This window comes from Somniosus microcephalus, chromosome 12, assembly GCF_052327205.1.
Source record: "Somniosus microcephalus isolate GS21.2 chromosome 12, FLI_Smic_1.0, whole genome shotgun sequence".
Lineage (NCBI taxonomy): Eukaryota > Metazoa > Chordata > Chondrichthyes > Squaliformes > Somniosidae > Somniosus > Somniosus microcephalus.
Window position 1 is genome coordinate 222899495 of NC_140998.1, and position 27120 is coordinate 222926614.

Here is a 27120-nt window from a genome sequence, read left to right on the forward strand (position 1 = left end):
CCTTCTCCCATATCCCTCAACCCCAAGAATGTGGGATTGAGGGTGGGTGGAGTGTGGGGAATGGGCGATGGAGTGTGGGGGAAGAGGGTGGGGGGGGGTGGTGGTGGGAGAGTAGACCACAGGGTGTATCGACACAATGACTCACACTCAGTGATGATACCAGCACCAATCTTGCTCCCCCTGCACCTCACATCATGCCCTGTCCCTAATCCGGGGACTCGCCCCTCACCTGAGGACATGTCCCTCACCTGGGCACCCGTCCCTCACCTGGGTACCCGTCCCTCACCTGGTGCCCTGTCCCTCACCTGGAGCCCTGTCCCTCACCTGGTGTCCTGTCCCTCACCTGGAGCCCTGTCCCTCACCTGGTATCCTGTCCCTCACCAGGTGTCCTGCCCCTCACCTGGAGCCCTGTCCCTCACCTGGTGTCCTGTCCCTCACCTGGAGCCCTGTCCCTCACCTGGTATCCTGTCCCTCACCTGGAGCCCTGTCCCTCACCTGGTATCCTGTCCCTCACCTGGAGCCCTGTCCCTCACCTGGTGTCCTGTCCCTCACCTGGAGCCCTGTCCCTCACCTGGTATCCTGTCCCTCACCTGGTGTCCTGTCCCTCACCTGGCGCCCTGTCCCTCACCTGGTGTCCTGTCCCTCACCTGGTGCCCTGTCCCTCACCTGGAGCCCTGTCCCTCACCTGGTGTCCTGTCCCTCACCTGGTGCCCTGTCCCTCACCTGGAGCCCTGTCCCTCACCTGGTGTCCTGTCCCTTACCTGGTGCCCCGTCCTTCACCTGCTGGTGCCCATTGAGCGTGGGGATTTAGTAATCAGGAGAGAATGATCTTGCAATGAGGAAGTCACTTACCATAAAGGTGGGCTGATGATCAGTGTACAGAGGTGCAGGGTCGCTGCTGGGGGCAGGGTATCCATACGATTGGTACATAGTTGTAGTGTTGAAGGGACTGATGGGGTCACCGGGTGTGAACTCATTCGGTAGCCCATAGCGACATGACTCTGGAGATATTATGGACTGGGACACGTCCGTGTGCCAAGAGGGGTAGGAAGGTTGGAATATGGGACCAACACCGGCCCCAGAGTCTGCTAAATTAAACTGATCTGTAACAGCAACAAAGGAGAATAGATTAATATTCAGAGAGCAGGCAGAGTTACAGGCTGGAATCTAATCGGGGGGTTCGGGGGGTTTATATACAGAATAACAGATACCCAGGAGTGAGTTACAGGCTGGAATCTAAACGAGGGGTTCAGGGGGTTTATATATAGAATAACAGATACCCGGGAGTGAGTTACATGCTGGAATCTAATCGAGGGGTTCGGGGGGTTTATATATAGAATAACAGATACCCAGGAGTGAGTTAGAGGCTGGAATCTAATCGAGGGGTTCGGCGGGGGTTTACATATATTATAACAGATACCCAGGAGTGAGTTACAGGCTGGAACCTAATCGAGGGGTTCGAGGGGTTATATATAGAATAACGGATACCCGGGAGTGAGTTACAGGCTGGAATCAAATCGAGGGGTTCGGGGGGTTTATATATAGAATAACAGATACCCGGGAGTGAGTTACAGGCTGGAATCTAATCGAGGGGTTCGGGGGGTTTATATATAGAATAACAGATACCCGGGAGTGAGTTGCAGGCTGGAATCTAATCGAGGGGTTCGGGGGGTTTATATGGGAGAAATGGGTTTTGCTTCCTGGGACACTGGCCTCAGTACTGGGACAGGAGAGAGCTGTTCCGTTGGGATGGGCTTCACTTGGCCAGTGCTGGGACTAGAATCCTGGTGAATCGAATAACTAGGGCTGTAGAGAGGGCTTTAAACTAATTAGTGGGGGGGAGGTTTTAAGAGAGCGAAAAATAAAAATGACAGCAGAGAAGGCAATAGAGCAAGGTAGCAGTGGGGGAATTAAAAACCAGAGCATGTCAGGAAGGGACAGAATGTATAATGATAAAGGTAAAGTAGTAAAAGGGGTAAAAGCAGGAATAAATCGTCAGAAAATATATTTGAAAGTTCTTTATCTGAATGCACGTAGCATTCGTAACAAAATTGACGAGTTGACGGTGCAAATAACTACACATGGGTATGATCTGGTGGCCATTACAGAAACATGGCTGCAAGATAATCATGACTGGGAACTAAACATACAAGGGTATTTGACAATTAGGAAGGACAGACAGGAAGGAAAGCGAGGTGGGGTTGCTATGTTAATCAAGGATGGAATCACTGCAATAGTCAGAAATGATATTGGGTCAAAGGATTAGGATAGTGAAACAGTTTGGGTGGAGATAAGGAATAATAAGGGGAAAAAGTCACTAGTGGGCGTAGTCTATAGGCCTCCTAACAGTTGCAACTCTGTTGGTCGGAGTATAAATCAGGAAATAGTTGGGGCTTGTAATAAGGGAACAGCTATAATCATGGGGTTTTTAACTTTCATATTGACTGGAGTAATCAAATTGGGCATGGCAGCATTGAGGAAGAGTTCATAGAATGTATTAGGGACGGGTTCCTTGAGCAGTATGTAACTGAACCAACCAGGGGGCAGGCAATCTTAGATCTGGTCCTGTGTAATGAGACAGGATTAATAAAAAATGTCCCAGTAAAGGATCCCCTTGGAATGAGTGACCATAATATGGTTGAATTCCATATTCAGTTTGAGGGTGAGAGAGTTGGATCTCAAACCAGCGTACTGAGCTTAAATAAAGGAGAATACGAAGGTATGAGAGTAGAATTGACTAAAGTGGACTGGGAAAACAGATTAAAGTGTAAGACGGTACAAGAGCAGTGGTCTACATTCAAGGAGACATTTCACATCTTTCAAGATAAATATATTCCACTGAGGAAAAAGGGGAGTAAAAGAAAAGACAGCCATCTGTGGCTTAGTAAAGTAATAAAGGATAGTATCCGACTGAAAACAAGGGCATATAAAGTAGCCAAATCGAGTGGGAGGATAGAAGATTGGGAAGCATTTAAAAGCCAGCAAACAATAACTAAAAGATTAATTAAGAAAGGGAAGATAGATTATGAAAGTAAACTAGCAAAAAATATAAAAACAGATAGCAAGAGTTTCTACAGCTATATAAAAAGAAAAAGGGTGGCTAAAGTGAACGTTGGTCCCTTAGAGGATGGGACTGGGAAACTAGTGGTGGGAAACATGGAGATGGCAAAGACGCTGAACAAATATTTTGTATCAGTCTTTACAGTAGAGGACACTAAAAATATCCCAACACTGGACAAACAGGGGGCAATGGGGGGGGGGGGGGAGGAGCTAAACACGATTAAAATCACTAAGGAGATGGTACTCAGTAAAATAATGGGACTTAAGGCGGATAAAACCCCCGGACCTGATGGCCTACATCCTAGGCTCTTGAGAGAAGTGGCGGTAGGGATTGTGGATGCATTGGTGATCATTTTCCAGAACTCCCTGGACTCAGGAAAGGTCCCGGCAGATTGGAAAACTGCTAATGTAACACCCTTATTTAAGAAGGGAAGTAGACAAAAAGCTGGAAACTATAAACCAGTTAGCCTAACATCCGTGGTTGGCAAAATGTTGGAGTCCATTATTAAGGAAACAGTAACAGAGCATTTGGATAAACATAATTTAATAGGACAGAGTCAGCATGGTTTTACGAAGGGGAAGTCATGTTTGACAAATTTGCTCGAATTCTTTGAGGATGTAACATACAGGGTGGATAAAGGGGAACCAGTGGATGTAGTGTATTTGGACTTCCAAAAGGCATTTGACAAGGTGCCACACAAAAGATTACTGATCAAGATAAGAAATCACGGGATTGGGGGTAATATACTCGCATGGGTGGAAGATTGGCTATCTAACAGAAAACAAAGAGTTGGGATAAATGGTTCATTCTCGGGCTGGCAATCAGTAACTAGTGGTGTTCCGCAGGGGTCAGTGCTGGGACCCCAACTCTTTACAATCTATATTAACGATTTGGGGGAAAGGACCGAGAGCAACATATCCAAGTTTGCCGACGATACAAAGATGGGAGGGAAAGCAATGAGTGAGGAGGACATAAAAAACCTGCAAAAGGACATAGACAGGCTAAGTGAGTGGGCAGAGATTTGGCAGATGCAATATAATGTTGGAAAGTGTGAGGTTATGCACTTTGGCAGAAAAAATAAAAGAGCAAGTTATTATCTAAATGGAGAGAAACTGCAAAGTGCTACAGTACAAAGGGATCTAGGGGTCCTGGTGCATGAAACACAAAAAGTTAGTATGCAGGTGCAGCAGGTGATCAGGAAGGCCAATGGAATCTTGGCTTTTATTGCAAGGGGGATGGAGTATAAAAACAGGGAAATCTTGCTGCAGTTATACAGGGTATTGGTGAGGCCACACATGGAATACTGCGTGCAGATTTGGTTTCCATATTTAAGAAAAGATATACTTGCTCTCGAGGCGGTTCAGAGAAGGTTCACTCGGTTGATTTCAGAGATGAGGGGGTTGACGTAGGAGGAAAGGTTGAGTAGGTTGGGACTCTACTCATTGGAGTTCAGAAGAATGAGAGGCGATCTTATCGAAACATATAAGATTGTGAGGGGGCTTGATTGGGTGGATGCGGTGAGGATGTTTCCACTGATGGGTGAGACTAGAACTAGGGGGCATAATCTTAGAATAAGGGACTGCCCTTTCAAAAGTGAGATGAAGAGAAACTTCTTCACTCAGAGGGTAGTAAATCTATGGAATTTACTACCCCAGAGAGCTGTGGAAGCTGCAACATTAAATAAATTTAAAATGGAGATAGACATTTTCCTAGCAGATAAGGGAATTAGGGATTACGGGGGGAGGGCAGGGAAGTGGACGTGAGTCTAGATTCAGATCAGCCATGATCCTATTGAATGGCGGAGCAGGCCCGAGGCAGGGTATGGCCTACTCCTGCTCCTATTTCTTATGTTCTTATGTAACAGATACCCGGGAGTGAGTTACAGGCTGGAATCTAATCGAGGGGTTCGAGGGGTTATATATAAAATAACAGACCCGGGAGTGAGTTACAGGCTGGAATCTAATCGAGGGGTTCGGGGTGTTTATATATAGAATAACAGATACCCGGGAGTGAGTTACAGGCTGGAATCTAATCGAGGGGTTCGGGGGGTTTATATATAGAATAACAGATACCCGGGAGTGAGTTACAGGCTGGAATCTAATCGAGGGGTTCGGGGGTTTATATATAGAATAACAGATACCCGGGAGTGAGGTACAGGCTGGAATATAATCGAGGGGTTCGGGGGAGTTTATATATAGAATAACAGATACCCGGGAGCGAGTTACAGGCTGGAATCTGATCGAGGGGTTCGGGGGCTTCATATATAGAATAACAGATACCCGGGAGTGAGTTACAGGCTGGAATCTAATCGAGGGGTTTGGGGGTTTATATATAGAATGACAGATACCCGGGAGTGAGTTACAGGCTGGAATCTAATCGAGGGGTTCAGGGGGTTTAAATATAGAATAACAGATACCCGGGAGTGAGTTACAGGCTGGAATCTAATTGAGGGGTTCAGGGGGTTTATATATAGAAAAAACAGGTACCCGGGAGTGAGTTACAGGCTGGAACCTAATCGAGGGGTTCAGGGGGGTTTTATATAGAATAACAGATACCCGGGAGTGAGTTACAGGCTGGAATCTAATCGAGGGATTTGGGGGGGGGGTTATATATAGAATAACAGATACCCGGGAGTTACAGGCTGGAATCTAATCGAGGGGTTCGGGGGAGTTTATATATAGAATAACAGATACCCGGGAGTGAGTTACAGGCTGGAATCTAATCGAGGGGTTCGGGGGGGTTTATATATAGAATAACAGATACCCGGGAGTGAGTTACAGGCTGGAATCTAATCGAGGGGTTCGGGGGGTTTATATATAGAATAACAGATACCCGGGAGTGAGTTGCAGGCTGGATTCTAATCGAGAGGTTCGGGGGTTTATATATAGAATAACAGATACCCGGGAGTGAGTTACAGGCTGGAATCTAATCGAGGGGTTCGGGGGGGTTTTCTATAGAATAACAGATACCCGGGAGTGAGTTACAGGCTGGAATCTAATCGAGGGGTTCGGGGGGTTTATATATAGAACAGATACCCGGGAGTGAGTTACAGGCTGGAATCTGATCGAGGGGTTCGGGGGGTTTATATATAGAATAACAGATACCCGGGAGTGAGTTACAGGCTGGAATCTAATCGAGGGGTTCGGGGGGTTTATATATAGAACAGATACCCGGGAGTGAGTTACAGGCTGGAATCTAGTCGTGGGGTTCAGGGGGTTTATATATCGAATAACAGATACCAGGCAGTGAGTTACAGGCTGGAATCTAATCAAGGGGTTCGAAGTTTATATATAGAATAACAGATACCCGAGTGTGTGTTACTCGCAGAGTCCGTTGGGTGTGGGCAGGTGTAACGCTCACCTGTCTGGACTGAAGGAACTTTTGGAGATTCCTGGAAAAAGAAATGAAGGATTTGAAAATGTTTTCAGATGTTCTCTGGGATTGTCAGACCACACTTTCGCTAGAATCAGCCCACATCCTTGCACTGTTCTCTTCACTCCAAGCCCCCGGGCATGACCCAGCACTGCTGTGATTCCTCACTCCTGTCTGGATGCTCTCCGTTACATTCCCACTGTACACAATCCCAATGGACCCAAACTCCTTCCCGTTCACTCCCACTGTACACCACCCCAATGCAACCAAACCCCTTCCCATTCACTCCCACTGTACAGAATTCCAATGGACCCAAACCCCTTCCCGTTCACTCCCACTGTACACATTCCCAATGCACCCAAACCCCTTCCCATTCACTCCCAGTGTACACAATCCCAATGTACCCAAATCCCTTCCCGTTCACTCCCACTCTACAAAATCCCAATGCACCCAAACCCTTTCCCATTCATTCCCACTGTACGCAATCCCAATGGGCCCAAACCCCTTCCCGTTCACTCCCACTGTACACAATCCCAATGGACCCAAACCCCTTCCCATTCACTCCCACTGTACACAATCCCAATGGACCCAAACCCCTTCCCGTTCACTCCCACTGCACACAATGCCAATGGACCCAAACCCCTTCCCATTCACTCCCACTGTACACAATCCCAATGGGCCCAAACCCCTTCCCATTAACTCCCACTGTACACAATCCCAATGGATCCAAACCCCTTCCCATTAACTCCCACTGTACACAATCCCAATGGACCCAAACCCCCTTCCCATTCACTCCCACTGTACACAAATCCCAATGGGCCCAAACCCCTTCCCATTAACTCCCACTGTACACAATCCCAATGGACCCAAACCCTTCCCATTCACTCCCACTGTACGCAATCCCAATGGACCCAAAACCCCTTCCCATTCACTCCCACTGTACACAATCCAATGGACCCAAACCCCTTCCAATCACTCCCAATGTACACAATCCCAATGGACCCAAACCCCTTCCCATTCACACCCACTGTACACAATCCAATGGACCCAAGCCCCTTCCCATTCACTCCCACTGTACACAATCCCAATGGACCCAAACCCCTTCCCATTCACTCCCACAGTACACAATCCCAATGGGCCCAAACCCCTTCCCATTCACTCCCACTGTAAACAATCCCAATGGACCCAAACCCCTTCCCATTCACTCCCACTGTACACAATCCCAATGGACACAAACCCCTTCACATCCACGCCCACTGTACACAATCCCAATGGACCCAAATCCCTTCCCATTCACTCCCACAGTACACAATACCAATGGGCCCAAACCCCTTCCATTCACTCCCACTGTACACAATCCCAATGGACCCAAACCCCTTCCCATTCACTCCCACTGTACACAAGCCCAATGGACCCAAACCCCTTCCCATTCACTCCAACAGTACACAATCCCAATGGGCCCAAACCCCTTCCCATTCACTCCCACTGTACACAATCCCAATGGGCTCAAACCCCTTCCCATTCACTCCCACTGTACACAATCCCAATGGACCCAAACCCCTTCCCATTCACTCCCACTGTACACAATCCCAATGGACCCAAACCCCTTCCCATTCACTCCCACTGTACATAATCCCAATGGACCCAAACCCCTTCCCCTTCACTCCCACTGTACACAATCCCAATGGGCCCAAACCCCTTCCCATTCACTCCCACTGTACACAATCCCAATGGACCCAAACCCCTTTCCATTCACTCCCACTGTACACAATCCCAATGGACCCAAAACCCTTCCCATTCACTCCCACTGTACACAATCCCAATAGACCCAAACCCCTTCCCATTCACTCCCACTGTACACAATCGCAATGGACCCAAACCCCTTCCCATTCACTCCCACTGTACACAATCCCAATGGACCCAAACCCCTTCCCATTCACTCCCACTGTACACAATCCCAATGGACCCAAACCCCTTCCCATTCACTCCCACTGTACACAATCCCAATGGACCCAAACCCCTTCCCAATCACTCCCACTGCACACAATCTCAATGGACCCAAACCCCTTCCCATTCACACCCACTGTACACAATCCCAATGGACCCAAACCCCTTCCCATTAACTCCCACTGTACACAATCCCAATGGGCCCAAACCCCTTCCCATTCACTCCCACTGTACACAATCCCAATGGACCCAAGCCCCTTCCCATTCACTCCCACTGTACACAATCCCAATGGACCCAAACCCCTTCCCATTCACTCCCACAGCACACAATCCCAATGGGCCCAAACCTCTTCCCATTCACTCCCACTGTAAACAATCCCAATGGACCCAAACCCCTTCCCATTCACTCCCACTGTACACAATCCCAATGGACACAAACCCCTTCACATCCACGCCCACTGTACACAATCCCAATGGACCCAAACCCTTTCCCATTCACTCCCACTGTACACAATCCCAATGGGCCCAAACCCCTTCCCATTCACTCCCACTGTACACAATCCCAATGGACCCAAACCCCTTCCCATTCACTTCCACAGTACACAACCCAATGGGCCCAAACCCCTTCCCATTCACTCCCACTGTACACAATCCCAATGGACCCAAACCCCTTCCCAATCACTCCCACTGTACACAAGCCCAATGGACCCAAACCGCTTCCCATTCACTCCCACTGCACACAATCCCAATGGGCCCAAACCCCTTTCCATTCACTCCCACTGTACACAATCCCAATGGGCCCAAACCCCTTCCCATTCACTCCCACTGCACACAAACCCAATGGGCCCAAACCCCTTCCCATTCACTCCCACTGTACACAATCCCAATGGACCCAAACCCCTTCCCATTCACTCCCAATGTACATAATCCCAATGGACCCAAAGCCCTTCCCATTCACTCCCACTGTGCACAATCCCAATGGACCCAAACCCCTTCCCATTCACTCCCACTGTACACAAGCCCAATGGACCCAAACCGCTTCCCATTCACTCCCACTGTACACAATCCCAATGGGCCCAAACCCCTTTCCATTCACTCCCACTGTACACAATCCCAATGGGCCCAAACCTCTTCCCATTCACTCCCACTGTAAACAATCCCAATGGACCCAAACCCCTTCCCATTCACTCCCACTGTACACAATCCCAATGGACCCAAACCCCTTCACATCCACGCCCACTGTACACAATCCCAATGGACCCAAACCCTTTCCCATTCACTCCCACTGTACACAATCCCAATGGGCCCAAACCCCTTCCCATTCACTCCCACTGTACACAATCCCAATGGACCCAAACCCTTTCCCATTCACTCCCACAGTACACAATCCCAATGGGCCCAAAACCCCTTCCCATTCACTCCCACTGTGCACAATCCCAATGGACCCAAATCCCTTCCCATTCACTCCCACTGTACACAATCCCAATGGACCCAAACCCCTTCCCAATCACTCCCAATGTACACAATCCCAATGGACCCAAACCCCTTCCCATTCACACCCACTGTACACAATCCCAATGGACCCAAGCCCCTTCCCATTCACTCCCACTGTACACAATCCCAATGGACCCAAACCCCTTCCCATTCACTCCCACAGTACACAATCCCAATGGGCCCAAACCCCTTCCCATTCACTCCCACTGTAAACAATCCCAATGGACCCAAACCCCTTCCCATTCACTCCCACTGTACACAATCCCAATGGACACAAACCCCTTCACATCCACGCCCACTGTACACAATCCCAATGGACCCAAATCCCTTCCCATTCACTCCCACAGTACACAATACCAATGGGCCCAAACCCCTTCCCATTCACTCCCACTGTACACAATCCCAATGGACCCAAACCCCTTCCCGTTCACTCCCACTCTACAAAATCCCAATGCACCCAAACCCTTTCCCATTCATTCCCACTGTACACAATCCCAATGGGCCCAAACCCCTTCCCGTTCACTCCCACTGTACACAATCCCAATGGACCCAAACCCCTTCCCATTCACTCCCACTGTACACAATCCCAATGGACCCAAACCCCTTCCCGTTCACTCCCACTGCACACAATGCCAATGGACCCAAACCCCTTCCCATTCACTCCCACTGTACACAATCCCAATGGGCCCAAACCCCTTCCCATTCACTCCCACTGTACACAATCCCAATGGATCCAAACCCCTTCCCATTAACTCCCACTGTACACAATCCCAATGGACCCAAACCCCCTTCCCATTCACTCCCACTGTACACAATCCCAATGGGCCCAAACCCCTTCCCATTAACTCCCACTGTACACAATCCCAATGGACCCAAACCCCTTCCCATTCACTCCCACTGTACGCAATCCCAATGGACCCAAACCCCTTCCCATTCACTCCCACTGTACACAATCCCAATGGACCCAAACCCCTTCCCAATCACTCCCAATGTACACAATCCCAATGGACCCAAACCCCTTCCCATTCACACCCACTGTACACAATCCCAATGGACCCAAGCCCCTTCCCATTCACTCCCACTGTACACAATCCCAATGGACCCAAACCCCTTCCCATTCACTCCCACAGTACACAATCCCAATGGGCCCAAACCCCTTCCCATTCACTCCCACTGTAAACAATCCCAATGGACCCAAACCCCTTCCCATTCACTCCCACTGTACACAATCCCAATGGACACAAACCCCTTCACATCCACGCCCACTGTACACAATCCCAATGGACCCAAATCCCTTCCCATTCACTCCCACAGTACACAATACCAATGGGCCCAAACCCCTTCCCATTCACTCCCACTGTACACAATCCCAATGGACCCAAACCCCTTCCCATTCACTCCCACTGTACACAAGCCCAATGGACCCAAACCCCTTCCCATTCACTCCAACAGTACACAATCCCAATGGGCCCAAACCCCTTCCCATTCACTCCCACTGTACACAATCCCAATGGGCTCAAACCCCTTCCCATTCACTCCCACTGTACACAATCCCAATGGACCCAAACCCCTTCCCATTCACTCCCACTGTACACAATCCCAATGGACCCAAACCCCTTCCCATTCACTCCCACTGTACATAATCCCAATGGACCCAAACCCCTTCCCATTCACTCCCACTGTACACAATCCCAATGGGCCCAAACCCCTTCCCATTCACTCCCACTGTACACAATCCCAATGGACCCAAACCCCTTTCCATTCACTCCCACTGTACACAATCCCAATGGACCCAAAACCCTTCCCATTCACTCCCACTGTACACAATCCCAATAGACCCAAACCCCTTCCCATTCACTCCCACTGTACACAATCGCAATGGACCCAAACCCCTTCCCATTCACTCCCACTGTACACAATCCCAATGGACCCAAACCCCTTCCCATTCACTCCCACTGTACACAATCCCAATGGACCCAAACCCCTTCCCATTCACTCCCACTGTACACAATCCCAATGGACCCAAACCCCTTCCCAATCACTCCCACTGCACACAATCTCAATGGACCCAAACCCCTTCCCATTCACACCCACTGTACACAATCCCAATGGACCCAAACCCCTTCCCATTAACTCCCACTGTACACAATCCCAATGGGCCCAAACCCCTTCCCATTCACTCCCACTGTACACAATCCCAATGGACCCAAGCCCCTTCCCATTCACTCCCACTGTACACAATCCCAATGGACCCAAACCCCTTCCCATTCACTCCCACAGCACACAATCCCAATGGGCCCAAACCTCTTCCCATTCACTCCCACTGTAAACAATCCCAATGGACCCAAACCCCTTCCCATTCACTCCCACTGTACACAATCCCAATGGACCCAAACCCCTTCACATCCACGCCCACTGTACACAATCCCAATGGACCCAAACCCTTTCCCATTCACTCCCACTGTACACAATCCCAATGGGCCCAAACCCCTTCCCATTCACTCCCACTGTACACAATCCCAATGGACCCAAACCCCTTCCCATTCACTTCCACAGTACACAACCCAATGGGCCCAAACCCCTTCCCATTCACTCCCACTGTACACAATCCCAATGGACCCAAACCCCTTCCCAATCACTCCCACTGTACACAAGCCCAATGGACCCAAACCGCTTCCCATTCACTCCCACTGCACACAATCCCAATGGGCCCAAACCCCTTTCCATTCACTCCCACTGTACACAATCCCAATGGGCCCAAACCCCTTCCCATTCACTCCCACTGCACACAAACCCAATGGGCCCAAACCCCTTCCCATTCACTCCCACTGTACACAATCCCAATGGACCCAAACCCCTTCCCATTCACTCCCAATGTACATAATCCCAATGGACCCAAAGCCCTTCCCATTCACTCCCACTGTGCACAATCCCAATGGACCCAAACCCCTTCCCATTCACTCCCACTGTACACAAGCCCAATGGACCCAAACCGCTTCCCATTCACTCCCACTGTACACAATCCCAATGGGCCCAAACCCCTTTCCATTCACTCCCACTGTACACAATCCCAATGGGCCCAAACCTCTTCCCATTCACTCCCACTGTAAACAATCCCAATGGACCCAAACCCCTTCCCATTCACTCCCACTGTACACAATCCCAATGGACCCAAACCCCTTCACATCCACGCCCACTGTACACAATCCCAATGGACCCAAACCCTTTCCCATTCACTCCCACTGTACACAATCCCAATGGGCCCAAACCCCTTCCCATTCACTCCCACTGTACACAATCCCAATGGACCCAAACCCTTTCCCATTCACTCCCACAGTACACAATCCCAATGGGCCCAAAACCCCTTCCCATTCACTCCCACTGTGCACAATCCCAATGGACCCAAATCCCTTCCCATTCACTCCCACTGTACACAAGCCCAATGGACCCAAACCCCTTCCCATTCACTCCCACTGTACACAATCCCAATGGGCCCAAACCCCTTTCCATTCACTCCCACTGTACACAATCCCAATGGGCCCAAACCCATTCCCATTCACTCCCACTGTACACAATCCCAATGGGCCCAAACCCCTTCCCATTCACTCCCACTGTACACAATCCCAATGGACCCAAACCCCTTCCCATTCACTCCCACTGTACACAATCCCAATGGACCCAAACCCCTTCCCATTCACTCCCACTGTACATAATCCCAATGGACCCAAAGCCCTTCCCATTCACTCCCACTGTACACAATCCCAATGGGCCCAAACCCCTTTCCATTCACTCCCACTGTACACAATCCCAATGGGCCCAAACCCATTCCCATTCACTCCCACTGTACACAATCCCAATGGGCCCAAACCCCTTCCCATTCACTCCCACTGTACACAATCCCAATGGACCCAAACCCCTTCCCATTCACTCCCACTGTACACAATCCCAATGGACCCAAACCCCTTCCCATTCACTCACACTGTACACAATCCCAATGGGCCCAAACCCCTTCCCATTCACTCCCACTGTACACAATCCCAATGGGCCCAAACCCCTTCCCATTCACTCCCACTGTACACAGTCCCAATGGACCCAAACCCCTTCCCGTTCACTCCCACTGTACACAATCCCAATGGACCCAAACCCCTTCCCGTTCACTCCCACTGTACACAATCCCAATGGACCCAAACCCCTTCCCGTTCACTCCCGCTGTACACAATCCCAATGGACCCAAACCCCTTCCCATTCACTCCCACTGTACACAATCCCACTGGACCCAAAGCCCTTCCCATTCACTCCCACTGCACACAATCCCAATGGACCCAAAGTCCTTCCCATTCACTCCCACTGTACACAATCCCAATCGATCCAAACCCCTTCCCATTCACTCCCACTGTACACAATCCCAATGGACCCAAAGCCCTTCCCATTCACTCCCACTGTACACAATCCCAATAGATCCAAACCCTTTCCCATTCACTCCCACTGTACACAAGCCCAATGGACCCAAACCCCTTCCCATTCACTCCCACTGTACACAATCCCAATGGACCCAAAGCCCTTCCCATTCACTCCCACTGTACACAATCCCAATGGGCCCAAACCCCTTCCCATTCACTCCCACTGTACACAATCCCAATAGATCCAAACCCATTCCCATTCACTCCCACTGTACACAATCCCAATGGGCCCAAACCCCTTCCCATTCACTCCCACTGTAAGCAATCCCAATAGATCCAAACCCCTTCCCATTCACTCCCACTGTACACAAGCCCAATGGACCCAAACCCCTTCCCATTCACTCCCACTGTACACAAGCCCAATGGACCCAAACCCCTTCCCATTCACTCCCACTGTACACAATCCCAATGGGCCCAAACCCCTTTCCATTCACTCCCACTGTACACAATCCCAATGGGCCCAAACCCCTTCCCATTCACTCCCACTGTACACAATCCCAATGGGCCCAAACCCCTTCCCATTCAGTCCCACTGTACACAATCCCAATGGACCCAAACCCCTTCCCATTCACTCCCACTGTACATAATCCCAATGGACCCAACGCCCTTCCCATTCACTCCCACTGTGCACAATCCCAATGGGCCCAAACCCCTTCCCATTCACTCCCACTGTACACAATCCCAATGGGCCCAAACCCCTTCCCATTCACTCCCACTGTACACAATCCCAATGGACCCAAACCGCTTCCCATTCACTCCCACTGTACACAATCCCAAAGGACCCAAACCCCTTCCCATTCAATCCCACTGTACACAATCCCAATAGACCCAAACCCCTTCCCATTCACTCCCACTGTACACAATCGCAATGGACCCAAACCCCTTCCCATTCACTCCCACTGTACACAATCCCAATGGACCCAAACCCCTTCCCATTCACTCACCCTGTACACAATCCCAATGGACCCAAACCCCTTCCCATTCACTCCCACTGTACACAAACCCAATGGACCCAAACCCCTTCCCAATCACTCCCACTGCACACAATCTCAATGGACCCAAACCCCTTCCCATTCACACCCACTGTACACAATCCCAATGGACCCAAACCCCTTCCCATTATCTCCCACTGTACACAATCCCAATGGGCCCAAACCCCTTCCCATTCACTCCCACTGTACACAATCCCAATGGACCCAAGCCCCTTCCCATTCACTCCCACTGTACACAATCCCAATGGACCCAAACCCCTTCCCATTCACTCCCACAGCACACAATCCCAATGGGCCCAAACCTCTTCCCATTCACTCCCACTGTAAACAATCCCAATGGACCCAAACCCCTTCCCATTCACTCCCACTGTACACAATCCCAATGGACCCAAACCCCTTCACATCCACGCCCACTGTACACAATCCCAATGGACCCAAACCCTTTCCCATTCACTCCCACTGTACACAATCCCAATGGGCCCAAACCCCTTCCCATTCACTCCCACTGTACACAATCCCAATGGACCCAAACCCTTTCCCATTCACTCCCACAGTACACAATCCCAATGGGCCCAAACCCCTTCCCATTCACTCCCACTGTGCACAATCCCAATGGACCCAAATCCCTTCCCATTCACTCCCACTGTACACAAGCCCAATGGACCCAAACCCCTTCCCATTCACTCCCACTGTACACAATCCCAATGGGCCCAAACCCCTTTCCATTCACTCCCACTGTACACAATCCCAATGGGCCCAAACCCCTTCCCATTCACTCCCACTGTACACAATCCCAATGGGCCCAAACCCCTTCCCATTCACTCCCACTGTACACAATCCCAATGGACCCAAACCCCTTCCCATTCACTCCCACTGTACACAATCCCAATGGACCCAAACCCCTTCCCATTCACTCCCACTGTACATAATCCCAATGAACCCAAAGCCCTTCCCATTCACTCACACTGTACACAATCCCAATGGGCCCAAACCCCTTCCCATTCACTCCCACTGTACACAATCCCAATGGGCCCAAACCCCTTCCCATTCATTCCCACTGTACACAATCCCAATGGACCCAAACCCCTTCCCGTTCACTCCCACTGTACACAATCCCAATGGACCCAAACCCCTTCCCGTTCACTCCCACTGTACACAATCCCAATGGACCCAAACCCCTTCCCGTTCACTCCCACTGTACACAATCCCAATGGACCCAAACCCCTTCCCATTCACTCCCACTGTACACAATCCCAATGGACCCAAAGCCCTTCCCATTCACTCCCACTGCACACAATCCCAATGGACCCAAAGCCCTTCCCATTCACTCCCACTGTACACAATCCCAATAGATCCAAACCCCTTCCCATTCACTCCCACTGTACACAATCCCAATGGACCCAAAGCCCTTCCCATTCACTCCCACTGTACACAATCCCAATAGATCCACACCCTTTCCCATTCACTCCCACTTTACACAAGCCCAATGGACCCAAACCCCTTCCCATTCACTCCCACTGTACACAGGCCCAATGGACCCAAACCCCTTCACACCCACGCCCACTGTACACAATCCCAATGGACCCAAACCCCTTCCCATTCACTCCCACAGTACACAATCCCAATGGGCCCAAACCCCTTCCCATTCACTCCCACTGTGCACAATCCCAATGGACCCAAACCCCTTCCCATTCACTCCCACTGTACACAAGCCCAATGGACCCAAACCCCTTCCCATTCACTCCCACTGTACACAATCCCAATGGGCCCAAACCCCTTTCCATTCACTCCCACTGTGCACAATCCCAATGGGCCCAAACCCCTTCCCATTCACTCCCACTGTACACAATCCCAATGGGCCCAAACCCCTTCCCATTCAGTCCCACTGTACACAATCCCAATGGACCCAAACCCCTTCCCATTCACTCCCACTGTACATAATCCCAATGGACCCAACGCCCTTCCCATTCACTCCCACTGTGCACAATCCCAATGGGCCCAAACCCCTTCCCATTCACTCCCACTGTACACAATCCCAATGGGACCAAACCCCTTCCCATTCACTCCCACTGTACACAATCCCAATGGACCCAAACCCCTTCCCATTCACTCCCACTGTACACAATCCCAAAGGACCCAAACCCCTTCCCATTCACTCCCACTGTACACAATCCCAATAGACCCAAACCCCTTCACATTCACTCCCACTGTACACAATCGCAATGGACCCAAACCCCTTCCCATTCACTCCCACTGTACACAATCCCAATGGACCCAAACCCCTTCCCATTCACTCCCACTGTACACAATCCCAATGGACCCAAACCCCTTCCCATTCACTCCCACTGTACACAATCCCAATGGACCCAAACCCCTTCCCAATCACTCCCACTGCACACAATCTCAATGGACCCAAACCCCTTCCCATTCACACCCACTGTACACAATCCCAATGGACCCAAACCCCTTCCCATTATCTCCCACTGTACACAATCCCAATGGGCCCAAACCCCTTCCCATTCACTCCCACTGTACACAAACCCAATGGACCCAAGCCCCTTCCCATTCACTCCCACTGTACACAATCCCAATGGACCCAAACCCCTTCCCATTCACTCCCACAGTACACAATCCCAATGGGCCCAAACCCCTTCCCATTCACTCCCACTGTGCACAATCCCAATGGACCCAAATCCCTTCCCATTCACTCCCACTGTACACAAGCCCAATGGACCCAAACCCCTTCCCATTCACTCCCACTGTACACAATCCCAATGGGCCCAAACCCCTTTCCATTCACTCCCACTGTACACAATCCCAATGGGCCCAAACCCCTTCCCATTCACTCCCACTGTACACAATCCCAATGGGCCCAAACCCCTTCCCATTCACTCCCACTGTACACAATCCCAATGGACCCAAACCCCTTCCCATTCACTCCCACTGTACACAATCCCAATGGACCCAAACCCCTTCCCATTCACTCCCACTGTACATAATCCCAATGGACCCAAAGCCCTTCCCATTCACTCCCACTGTACACAATCCCAATGGGCCCAAACCCCTTCCCATTCACTCCCACTGTACACAATCCCAATGGACCCAAAGCCCTTCCCATTCACTCCCACTGCACACAATCCCAATGGACCCAAAGCCCTTCCCATTCACTCCCACTGTACACAATCCCAATAGATCCAAACCCCTTCCCATTCACTCCCACTGTACACAATCCCAATGGACCCAAAGCCCTTCCCATTCACTCCCACTGCACTCAATCCCAATAGATCCAAACCCCTTCCCATTCACTCCCACTGTACACAAGCCCAATGGACCCAAACCCCTTCCCATTCACTCCCACTGTACACAATCCCAATGGACCCAAAGCCCTTCCCATTCACTCCCACTGTACACAATCCCAATGGGCCCAAACCCCTTCCCATTCACTCCCACTGTACGCAGTCCCAATAGATCCAAACCCCTTCCCATTCACTCCCACTGTACACAATCCCAATGGGCCCAAACCCCTTCCCATTCACTCCCACTGTAAACAATCCCAATGGACCCAAACCCCTTCCCATTCACTCCCACTGTACACAATCCCAATGGGCCCAAACCCCTTCCCATTCACTCCCACTGTACACAATCCCAATGGACCCAAACCCCTTCCCATTCACTCCCACTGTACACAATCCCAATGGACCCAAACCCCTTCCCATTCACTCCCACTGTACACAATCCCAATGGACCCAAAGCCCTTCCCATTCACTCCCACTGCACACAATCCCAATGGACCCAAAGCCCTTCCCATTCACTCCCACTGTACACAATCCCAATCGATCCAAACCCCTTCCCATTCACTCCCACTGTACACAATCCCAATGGACCCAATGCCCTTCCCATTCACTCCCAGTGTACACAATCCCAATAGATCCAAACCCCTTCCCATTCACTCCCACTGTACACAAGCCCAATGGACCCAAACCCCTTCCCATTCACTCCCACTGTCCACAATCCCAATGGACCCAAAGCCCTTCCCATTCACTCCCACTGTACACAATCCCAATGGGCCCAAACCCCTTCCCATTCACTCCCACTGTACACAATCCCAATAGATCCAAACCCCTTCCCATTCACTCCCACTGTACACAATCCCAATGGGCCCAAACCCCTTCCCATTCACTCCCACTGTAAACAATCCCAATGGACCCAAACCCCTTCCCATTCACTCCCACTGTACACAATCCCAATGGACCCAAACCCCTTCACATCCACGCCCACTGTACGCAATCCCCAATGGACCCAAACCCCTTCCCATTCACTCCCACAGTACACAATCCCAATGGGCCCAAACTCCTTCCCATTCACTCCCACTGTACACAATCCCAATGGACCCAATCCCCTTCCCATTCACTCCCACTGTACACAAGCCCAATGGACCCAAACCCCTTCCCATTCACTCCAACAGTACACAATCCCAATGGGCCGAAACCCCTTCCCATTCACTCCCACTGTACACAATCCCAATGGGCTCAAACCCCTTCCCATTCACTCCCACTGTACACAATCCCAATGGACCCAAACCCCTTCCCATTCACTCCCACTGTACAGAATCCCCATGGACTCAAACCCCTTCCCATTCACTCCCACTGTACATAATCCCAATGGACCCAAAGCCCTTCCCATTCACTCCCACTGTACACAATCCCAATGGGCCCAAACCCCTTCCCATTCACTCCCACTGTACACAATCCCAATGGGCCCAAACCCCTTCCCATTCACTCCCACTGTACACAATCCCAATGGACCCAAACCCCTTCCCATTCACTCCCACTGTACACAATCCCAATGGACCCAAACCCCTTCCCATTCACTCCCACTGTACACAATCCCAATAGACCCAAACCCCTTCCCATTCACTCCCACTGTACACAATCGCAATGGACCCAAACCCCTTCCCATTCACTCCCACTTTACACAATCCCAATGGGCCCAAACCCCTTCCCATTCACTCCCACAATACACAATCCCAATGGGCCCAAACCCCTTCCCATTCACTCCCACTGTAAACAATCCCAATGGACCCAAACCCCTTCCCATTCACTCCCACTGTACACAATCCCAATGGGCCCAAACCCCTTCCCATTCACTCCCACTGTAAACAATCCCAATGGACCCAAACCCCTTCCCATTCACTCCCACAGTACACAATCCCAATGGGCCCAAACCCCTTCCCATTCACTCCCACTGTGCACAATCCCATTGGACCCAAACCCCTTCCCATTCACTCCCACTGTACACAAGCCCAATGGACACAAACCCCTTCCCATTCACTCCCACTGTACACAATCCCAATTGGCCCAAACCCCTTTCCATTCACTCCCACTGTACACAATCCCAATGGGCCCAAACCCCTTCCCATTCACTCCCACTGTACACAATCCCAATGGGCCCAAACCCCTTTCCATTCACTCCCGCTGTACACAATCCCAATGGACCCAAACCCCTTCCCATTCACTCCCACTGTACACAATCCCAATGGACCCAAATCCCTTCCCATTCACTCCCACTGTACATAGTCCCAATGGACCCAAAGCCCTTCCCATTCACTCCCACTGTACACAATCCCAATGGGCCCAAACCCCTTCCCATTCACTCCCACTGTACACAATCCCAATGGGCCCAAACCCCTTCCCATTCACTCCCACTGTACACAATCCCAATGGACCCAAACCCCTTCCCATTCACTCCCACTGTACATAATCCCAATGAACCCAAAGCCCTTCCCATTCACTCACACTGTACACAATCCCAATGGGCCCAAACCCCTTCCCATTCACTCCCACTGTACACAATCCCAATGGGCCCAAACCCCTTCCCATTCATTCCCACTGTACACAATCCCAATGGACCCAAACCCCTTCCCGTTCACTCCCACTGTACACAATCCCAATGGACCCAAACCCCTTCCCGTTCACTCCCACTGTACACAATCCCAATGGACCCAAACCCCTTCCCGTTCACTCCCACTGTACACAATCCCAATGGACCCAAACCCCTTCCCATTCACTCCCACTGTACACAATCCCAATGGACCCAAAGCCCTTCCCATTCACTCCCACTGCACACAATCCCAATGGACCCAAAGCCCTTCCCATTCACTCCCACTGTACACAATCCCAATAGATCCAAACCCCTTCCCATTCACTCCCACTGTACACAATCCCAATGGACCCAAAGCCCTTCCCATTCACTCCCACTGTACACAATCCCAATAGATCCACACCCTTTCCCATTCACTCCCACTTTACACAAGCCCAATGGACCCAAACCCCTTCCCATTCACTCCCACTGTACACAGGCCCAATGGACCCAAACCCCTTCACACCCACGCCCACTGTACACAATCCCAATGGACCCAAACCCCTTCCCATTCACTCCCACAGTACACAATCCCAATGGGCCCAAACCCCTTCCCATTCACTCCCACTGTGCACAATCCCAATGGACCCAAACCCCTTCCCATTCACTCCCACTGTACACAAGCCCAATGGACCCAAACCCCTTCCCATTCACTCCCACTGTACACAATCCCAATGGGCCCAAACCCCTTTCCATTCACTCCCACTGTGCACAATCCCAATGGGCCCAAACCCCTTCCCATTCACTCCCACTGTACACAATCCCAATGGGCCCAAACCCCTTCCCATTCAGTCCCACTGTACACAATCCCAATGGACCCAAACCCCTTCCCATTCACTCCCACTGTACATAATCCCAATGGACCCAACGCCCTTCCCATTCACTCCCACTGTGCACAATCCCAATGGGCCCAAACCCCTTCCCATTCACTCCCACTGTACACAATCCCAATGGGACCAAACCCCTTCCCATTCACTCCCACTGTACACAATCCCAATGGACCCAAACCCCTTCCCATTCACTCCCACTGTACACAATCCCAAAGGACCCAAACCCCTTCGCATTCACTCCCACTGTACACAATCCCAATAGACCCAAACCCCTTCACATTCACTCCCACTGTACACAATCGCAATGGACCCAAACCCCTTCCCATTCACTCCCACTGTACACAATCCCAATGGACCCAAACCCCTTCCCATTCACTCCCACTGTACACAATCCCAATGGACCCAAACCCCTTCCCATTCACTCCCACTGTACACAATCCCAATGGACCCAAACCCCTTCCCAATCACTCCCACTGCACACAATCTCAATGGACCCAAACCCCTTCCCATTCACACCCACTGTACACAATCCCAATGGACCCAAACCCCTTCCCATTATCTCCCACTGTACACAATCCCAATGGGCCCAAACCCCTTCCCATTCACTCCCACTGTACACAAACCCAATGGACCCAAGCCCCTTCCCATTCACTCCCACTGTACACAATCCCAATGGACCCAAACCCCTTCCCATTCACTCCCACAGTACACAATCCCAATGGGCCCAAACCCCTTCCCATTCACTCCCACTGTGCACAATCCCAATGGACCCAAATCCCTTCCCATTCACTCCCACTGTACACAAGCCCAATGGACCCAAACCCCTTCCCATTCACTCCCACTGTACACAATCCCAATGGGCCCAAACCCCTTTCCATTCACTCCCACTGTACACAATCCCAATGGGCCCAAACCCCTTCCCATTCACTCCCACTGTACACAATCCCAATGGGCCCAAACCCCTTCCCATTCACTCCCACTGTACACAATCCCAATGGACCCAAACCCCTTCCCATTCACTCCCACTGTACACAATCCCAATGGACCCAAACCCCTTCCCATTCACTCCCACTGTACATAATCCCAATGGACCCAAAGCCCTTCCCATTCACTCCCACTGTACACAATCCCAATGGGCCCAAACCCCTTCCCATTCACTCCCACTGTACACAATCCCAATGGACCCAAAGCCCTTCCCATTCACTCCCACTGCACACAATCCCAATGGACCCAAAGCCCTTCCCATTCACTCCCACTGTACACAATCCCAATAGATCCAAACCCCTTCCCATTCACTCCCACTGTACACAATCCCAATGGACCCAAAGCCCTTCCCATTCACTCCCACTGCACTCAATCCCAATAGATCCAAACCCCTTCCCATTCACTCCCACTGTACACAAGCCCAATGGACCCAAACCCCTTCCCATTCACTCCCACTGTACACAATCCCAATGGACCCAAAGCCCTTCCCATTCACTCCCACTGTACACAATCCCAATGGGCCCAAACCCCTTCCCATTCACTCCCACTGTACGCAGTCCCAATAGATCCAAACCCCTTCCCATTCACTCCCACTGTACACAATCCCAATGGGCCCAAACCCCTTCCCATTCACTCCCACTGTAAACAATCCCAATGGACCCAAACCCCTTCCCATTCACTCCCACTGTACACAATCCCAATGGGCCCAAACCCCTTCCCATTCACTCCCACTGTACACAATCCCAATGGACCCAAACCCCTTCCCATTCACTCCCACTGTACACAATCCCAATGGACCCAAACCCCTTCCCATTCACTCCCACTGTACACAATCCCAATGGACCCAAAGCCCTTCCCATTCACTCCCACTGCACACAATCCCAATGGACCCAAAGCCCTTCCCATTCACTCCCACTGTACACAATCCCAATCGATCCAAACCCCTTCCCATTCACTCCCACTGTACACAATCCCAATGGACCCAATGCCCTTCCCATTCACTCCCAGTGTACACAATCCCAATAGATCCAAACCCCTTCCCATTCACTCCCACTGTACACAAGCCCAATGGACCCAAACCCCTTCCCATTCACTCCCACTGTCCACAATCCCAATGGACCCAAAGCCCTTCCCATTCACTCCCACTGTACACAATCCCAATGGGCCCAAACCCCTTCCCATTCACTCCCACTGTACACAATCCCAATAGATCCAAACCCCTTCCCATTCACTCCCACTGTACACAATCCCAATGGGCCCAAACCCCTTCCCATTCACTCCCACTGTAAACAATCCCAATGGACCCAAACCCCTTCCCATTCACTCCCACTGTACACAATCCCAATGGACCCAAACCCCTTCACATCCACGCCCACTGTACGCAATCCCCAATGGACCCAAACCCCTTCCCATTCACTCCCACAGTACACAATCCCAATGGGCCCAAACTCCTTCCCATTCACTCCCACTGTACACAATCCCAATGGACCCAATCCCCTTCCCATTCACTCCCACTGTACACAAGCCCAATGGACCCAAACCCCTTCCCATTCACTCCAACAGTACACAATCCCAATGGGCCGAAACCCCTTCCCATTCACTCCCACTGTACACAATCCCAATGGGCTCAAACCCCTTCCCATTCACTCCCACTGTACACAATCCCAATGGACCCAAACCCCTTCCCATTCACTCCCACTGTACAGAATCCCCATGGACTCAAACCCCTTCCCATTCACTCCCACTGTACATAATCCCAATGGACCCAAAGCCCTTCCCATTCACTCCCACTGTACACAATCCCAATGGGCCCAAACCCCTTCCCATTCACTCCCACTGTACACAATCCCAATGGGCCCAAACCCCTTCCCATTCACTCCCACTGTACACAATCCCAATGGACCCAAACCCCTTCCCATTCACTCCCACTGTACACAATCCCAATGGACCCAAACCCCTTCCCATTCACTCCCACTGTACACAATCCCAATAGACCCAAACCCCTTCCCATTCACTCCCACTGTACACAATCGCAATGGACCCAAACCCCTTCCCATTCACTCCCACTTTACACAATCCCAATGGGCCCAAACCCCTTCCCATTCACTCCCACAATACACAATCCCAATGGGCCCAAACCCCTTCCCATTCACTCCCACTGTAAACAATCCCAATGGACCCAAACCCCTTCCCATTCACTCCCACTGTACACAATCCCAATGGGCCCAAACCCCTTCCCATTCACTCCCACTGTAAACAATCCCAATGGACCCAAACCCCTTCCCATTCACTCCCACAGTACACAATCCCAATGGGCCCAAACCCCTTCCCATTCACTCCCACTGTGCACAATCCCATTGGACCCAAACCCCTTCCCATTCACTCCCACTGTACACAAGCCCAATGGACACAAACCCCTTCCCATTCACTCCCACTGTACACAATCCCAATTGGCCCAAACCCCTTTCCATTCACTCCCACTGTACACAATCCCAATGGGCCCAAACCCCTTCCCATTCACTCCCACTGTACACAATCCCAATGGGCCCAAACCCCTTTCCATTCACTCCCGCTGTACACAATCCCAATGGACCCAAACCCCTTCCCATTCACTCCCACTGTACACAATCCCAATGGACCCAAATCCCTTCCCATTCACTCCCACTGTACATAGTCCCAATGGACCCAAAGCCCTTCCCATTCACTCCCACTGTACACAATCCCAATGGGCCCAAACCCCTTCCCATTCACTCCCACTGTACACAATCCCAATGGGCCCAAACCCCTTCCCATTCACTCCCACTGTACACAATCCCAATGGACGCAAACCCGTTTCCCGTTCACTCCCACTGTACACAATCCCAATGGACCCAAACCCCTTCCCGTTCACTCCCACTGTACACAATCCCAATGGACCCAAACCCCTTCCCGTTCACTCCCACTGTACACAATCCCAATGGACCCAAACCCCTTCCCATTCACTCCCACTGTACACAATCCCAATGGACCCAAAGCCTTTCCCATTCACTCCCACTGCACACAATCCCAATGGACCCAAAGCCCTTCCCATTCACTCCCACTGTACACAATCCCAATAGATCCAAACCCCTTCCCATTCACTCCCACTGTACACAATCCCAATGGACCCAAAGCCCTTCCCATTCACTCCCACTGTACACAATCCCAATAGATCCAAACCACTTCCCATTCACTCCCACTGTACACAATCCCAATGGGCCCAAACCCCTTCCCATTCACTCCCACTGTACACAATCCCAATAGATCCAAACCCCTTCCCATTCACTCCCACTGTACACAATCCCAATGGACCCAAACCCCTTCCCATTCCTTTGGAACAAACCAATGGCGGCACTCACCGCAGCACTCGTGCTGGCTCCACATCTCCGCTTCTCTTCCAGCAGCTCCCTGACGGTGCGGAGAACGTTTTGTTGATGTGACTTCTCTTTTGGAGCTGTGACAGGAGACGTTATATAAGAAAGCAACAGGAAAGCAATGAAGCATTCAACTCTAACCCTAACCCCTGAACCCTAACATCAGCCCTAACCCCTGACCCCCAACCCAAACCCGAATCCCTGACCCCAACCCAATCCCTAACCCTAACCCTAACCCTAACCCTAACACTAACCCTAATCATTGACCCCAACCCTAATACCTGACCCCAACACTAACCCTAATCACTGACCTCAACCCTCAGCCCTGACCCCAACACTAACCGTAATCCCTGACCCCAACCCTAACCCCTGACCCCAACCCTAATCCCAGACCCCAAACCAAATCCTAGACCCCAACCGCAACACCAAAATTAACCCAAACCCGAATCCCTGACCCCAACCCAAACACGAATCCCTGACCCCAACCCTATTCCCTGACCCCAACACTAACCCTAATCCCTGACCCCAACCCTATCCCCTGACCCCAACACTAACCCTAATCCCTGACCTCAACCCTAATCCCTGACCCCAACACCAACCCTAATCCCTGACCCCAACCCTAATCCCTGACCCCAACACCAACCCTAATCCCTGACCTCAACCCTAATC

At 51.1% G+C, this 27120-nt stretch overlaps 1 long non-coding RNA gene across 1 annotated transcript; it reads right to left on the bottom strand.

The window, feature by feature from the left end:
• Nucleotides 1–859: 859 nt before the first annotated feature.
• On the bottom strand, nucleotides 860–27120 carry LOC147110176 (uncharacterized). Its single transcript, XR_015080457.1, has 3 exons — nucleotides 26437–27120; nucleotides 6422–6452; nucleotides 860–1103 (listed from the first exon to the last, which is right to left on the bottom strand). It is a non-coding gene; the product is annotated as an uncharacterized LOC147110176 (long non-coding RNA).